We start from the raw sequence: 5,329 nt of genomic DNA on the forward strand, positions 1-5,329 counted from the left end.
CCTTTGTTTGAATTGTTTGAAATGATTCATGTTTCCATTGTTTGTTTACACCAGAGAATATATCACCTGTAAATTTTCCACGGTTGTGCAGCAGCTCATGAACAGGGAGTAATGATAATGCCAAGACTGTATAAGGTCAGTGCTGAATAATGCTACATACTCCAGATATCCTTTCAAGAGCTCAGTGATATATTAATAACTACGCTTTTTTTTACACTTTGTTATAAACACGTAAAGTTAATTGTGAACGCGCTGCTTCATTTAATTTTTATTCTGGATAAACTCTGAAAACCTGCTCTAAGACCGAAGAGATGCTGAAAAGGAGGCCCCAGACTTAAACGATCATTTTATTCCGTCCGGTTTTGAAAACTACGACACATAAATGTTATGATTTATTTACCCTTACCCCTGTAAATGCCAAGCCAAAGATATATACCGTATATGTACTAATACACATAATGACTGTACATATAATACAGTTAACCAGAATTTACATGTGATAGAGTAAAGAAATGTTTTTGTTCAAGGCAAATAAGGTATATACGTATGACTCATGTTGTATTTTGGATTCACAGAAAAAAAAAATCTCCAAATTCTGACACACAACAACAGTAAAAACCAGTGTGTAAGAATGTAGAGCCAAACTTTTAAGGTCATAGGAAACAAATTCAGAGACAAAGATTTTTTTTGTACATAAGTGAACACGGCACATCATTTAACATTCACACTGAAAAAATACGGCGACATAAAAACAACAGGTAAATAATCTTGATAAATACAACAGCGCTCTATGTACAAAGACTGTCATGAAGAAATATCGGTTTGTTCTAAGGTGGTAAAGTTATCAATCGTAAATATCCTAATCAGAAAGGATGGTCTGCATGGTTCTAATCGCTCTCTGTGGCCTCACTTTAAATAAAATACACATTGCAGCCTTTAGGCACTTGATGCGCACGGTGCATCAACATATTTGAACAAATCTATTAGGGCTACTATAAACTACATTCAGAGGTAGAAGTTGTGTTTTATGCAACTCTGATGGAGGCTATCAGCGCATAATGGAAGATTCAGCTCGCAAAAAATATAAAGCACAGCTGAATGGACACACAGGGACATTCTAGCTCTGATATAACACCTCCCTGCAGTTGTCTATTCACATATCAACGTGAAGTCTCAAAATGTCAGTATAGTCTCACGCCAACGTATGTACTCGCACATGCCGTGAAAGAAAGAAAACATCAGAGGTTTTGCATGTTCTCTGGGCCATTTCCTCCCTTACGCCCTGTGTGTTGTGAAGCGTGGAGTTGGGGACGTTGTGACATGGCTGACTCAACTGTTCAACCAGGGCGTCGTATTTCATTTACTGGCCAGCAAGGGAAGCTATAAAAAATCAACTTGTCAGTGATTAACTGTGATTTCTGTAGTTTGCATTTTTAAAATTTTTTTTTGGAAGGTTGGAGTCCGTCAGCCACCCTGCGTATTTAATTTACTTTCAAGCATTAGTCTGGTCCTCAGTGCCTGATCCTTTGAACTGGCTGACCTTATTCCTCAGAGTAAGACTCTGGATGTAGCTGAGAAGATCTTCTCCCTGTTGTCTCCCTGAGGGAACCCCGTTCTCTGAGTTGTCGTGGCCCCTGCTCCGTCCTCTTTGAATCTCGTTATAGGGATAAAAATTGTTTTGAACTCTTTTCAGTACTCCGTCAAAATAATAGAAGTGATCGTATTCATCATCGTTAAGCGGGCTGTCATCGTGGTCTCTGACGGACGTGTGTTGTTTCTCTTGTGTTTCCTTAAATGCGTCTGCAGTTTCCCCCGCTCCCGCGAATCTCTCCATGCAGTGTTTCCAGCCAGCTTCACTGCGATGTATTAATAAGCCTCTGCAGAGTGGCACGGTGTCACCTGGAGACTGTGGAGGAGAACCTCCATCAGCACATTCACAGCTGAGTGACGTGGAACAGTGAAAGCTTTCAATTAAAAGTGGATACATTTAATTGAAATTCCTTTTTTGAGTTAGTAAATGAGGGTTTCCACAAATGATATCTTATAATTAGTGGCCTATAATTATGCAATTCACCATTTTTGCTTTTAAAAAATCATTAATTTCTGGATGCTCTTCTCCAAATTTGATCACTTTTGTCTGCGTTTATATTCCCCCTTCCTGTTGCATATGGAGTTTTTTCATCTCTGCGTTGTATTTCGTATATATCTGTGTACGTAATCGTGTACAAAATCTTTTTATACAACACTGTACCTACCTTAAAGCAAAATTTCAGCACTTTGGAAGCATTTCTGGCGGAGACCTAGCAGATCGACACCACTCTCATTTCTGTGGGATAAATTCGAAGCCACAGCCGGCAGGCAGTTAGCTTAGCTTAGCACAAAGACTGGAAACGGGGGGAAGCAGCTAGCCTGGCACTGTCCAAATGTAACAAAATCCATACTCCGGCACCTCTAAAGCTCACTAATTAACACTTCTGTAGGTTGATCCGATTAATTTCATCATTTTTACAGAGGGTTATGTGCCGAAATTACTTCTCTTCTCTGAGCAGTTGCCAGACAACTGGCAGAGACTCCCCGCAGCTATTGCAGGTCGCCAAGAAATAGCCCGGCACATAACCCCCGTGTAAAATGGTTTCACACTTTTTACACCTTCTTGTCGTCTGACCAGGATTTTCTTAGAGGTCTGGTACGGAAACTTGACTTACTTGTGGGAGATTGTTTGTGGCGTGTTTGTGGATGGTTTCTAAAGGTTTAGATGTAAATGAGGTCACTCCTGGGTCAGGAGGGGATCGGGCTTCCTTTCCTGCAGTCTTCAGCCCGTTTATTGAATCTCTTTCTTTATTCTCTGTGCCTCCACGAGGTTTGGTTGCCAGGATGTCTTCCTTCATCCTGAGGCCTGAGAATGACCCTCCAGTCGAAGATTCCATGTTCTTTGTTTTGCATTTTATAAATCTGGGCTCAGTGCCAGTCTCAGGCTCTGGACTTGCTGTGGTTTTTGGGGTCTCCTCTGCGCTTGGCAGTCCGTCAGCTTTCTGTGTGCTGCTTATCTCGACGACTTCCGGACCCGATGTTGTCTGTTTTATCTCCATGTTCGCTGTAGTTGTCTCCGCTATGTGCTCTGTTTTTGTGGTTTCTGTGGCTTTGTATGAGGGAGGTGAAGGTATGGTAGATTCTTCTGATGGCACAGTTTCCTCTTGCTTAGTATGATTTCTGCTCACATTTTCATGAGCTGTATCATTAGTCTCTGTGGGTTCTATCTTCTCTGTCGTTTCTTTGACCTGGTCCTTAGTATAAGCAGATGCTGTAGTTATACTTTCTGCTGGTTTCAAATCTATTCTCTCTCTTTTTTCTGTTGCATAAATGTTTAATGCAGGCATGGTTTCTTTCAAGCACTTACACTTTGAGCTATCTGCCTCAATAATAAAGTTTTCCTCGATAACTTTAGTCACGGGTGGGCGTTCAAACGGCTCCTTTATGGGTATATTTACTGTTTTCCATCCAGCGTCTGTGTTCAGAATGAGTTTTCTTTCAGATGGGGGTTCTGTTTGTGTCTCCATCTCTGTGTCTGGAAGGAACAACATGATTAAGGCTTCTTCTCCCACCTCAGTAAGCACTTGTTTGGGATCAACATCATTATTATCTGTTTTATACATAGAGTCTGTTTGTAAGATGCATGTTAATCTTTTCTGGTTTCCATTTTCAACAGTATTTGTGTGTGATCGCTCAGTTTTACTTTCTCCCTCTGGGCCCCGAAGCTCTGCTTGTTTTGTGATGATCTTCCCATTGAAATCTTCTTTATTATCATCCTGAGCAGCCCTTAGCTTATACTGCGGCCTATTTATGGACTCTTTCTTCTCTCTGGATACCAACAAGAGCTGCCTCTTAACATAAAACCCATCATCATCACGATTCACGCTAGATGCAGCTTTTAAAGAAAATTGTTTATGAAGACTTTTTTGCAAAGTTAAGGCTTCATCCAGGTTCAAACGTTCATTTTTCTTCATAACAATGGCTGCACTTCTCTGTATCCTTAACGGTGATGTATGTGAAGTTTTCACTGAAGAGCTGCGAGAGCGCAGAGTAGCACTTTGGAAAATGTCCTGTTGACTGACTAAAGCTGTTGAAGACCGTTGTCCATCGCACATCCTGAGAACTTTAATGTCCACCGCTCGCCATGTGCTCTCTGTTTGTCTTATTAGGGGCTCTGCGATCTGTTCCGCGGATATTTTTTTAATGTTCATTGCTGATCTAATTTCATCTTCTTTAGGCAGACAGCAGGAAATAAACACAGTTGTGGCAGCACAGTATCTCTTTGTCAGCATTTCTTGCTGTTTAACAGTGGCGGGGGGTGCCTGGCTCTTGGGTTTCTCCAGCAAGAAAGCCTGAAAATTGCGGCCTGAGGCAGCTGTGTGATGATACAGGAACCATGCAGACCCTGAATTACTGCGATCTTTGATTATATCCATGGCGATATGACTGATTTCACCAACTCTGGTCATAACTTGCATCGCCGGTAGAGTATCTGACCTCAGAAAAGCTGGAACACTTTTTCCCTCTTCAAGACGAAGAGAAACAACCTGGACCGACATGAGAGGAAGATAAAATTAGATATAAAACCACTAACTGAAAAATGCATGAGCTATAACATAAATAAAAACAATTTCAAGGACACTAGTCATCATCCATGTGAAAAATGATAGCCATACTAGCGGCTTTGCTCTAGGGATGGCAGGGCTTGAGTGGTCAGTCCACCGCTTTGGCCCAGCCTGAAATATCTCAGCAACTATTGCAAAGAGAAACATTTCGGACAGACATTCGTGGTCCCCTGAGGATGAACCCTCATGACCTTGGTGTTCCCCTGATTTTTTTTTCTTATGCCACCATGAGGTTGATATTTTTAGTTTGGAGTGAAATATTTCTCAACAACGATTGGATGGATTGCTGTGAAATTTGGCTCAACCAAATAAAAGGTTGAACTGTGATCTCTTAACCTTTCATCTAGCGACATCATTGGGTCAAATTTTCAATCTAAATATAATGGCATTCCCATCGGTCAGAATGTTAGCGTGCTAACACACAAAACATATAAAAATGTTAGCATTGACATTGTAAGCAATGTTAGCATTTAGCTCTGCTGCACAGACCCACAAGCATGCCCCTTGATTTCTAAAGCAAGGAGAGACATTTCCAGCTTTTAAATGGTTCTTTTTTAGTGACTCTCTCTCCCTCTCTCCATGCTCAGCCTGTTCTTTGTACCGTTAAAGCATGTGGTTCTCTAAGGACACGAATACACTACATGCACCGTTGACCATGCTGAACATTCATAGTT

This window comes from Xiphias gladius, chromosome 20 (assembly GCF_016859285.1).
Source record: "Xiphias gladius isolate SHS-SW01 ecotype Sanya breed wild chromosome 20, ASM1685928v1, whole genome shotgun sequence".
Classification (NCBI taxonomy): Eukaryota; Metazoa; Chordata; class Actinopteri; order Istiophoriformes; family Xiphiidae; genus Xiphias; species Xiphias gladius.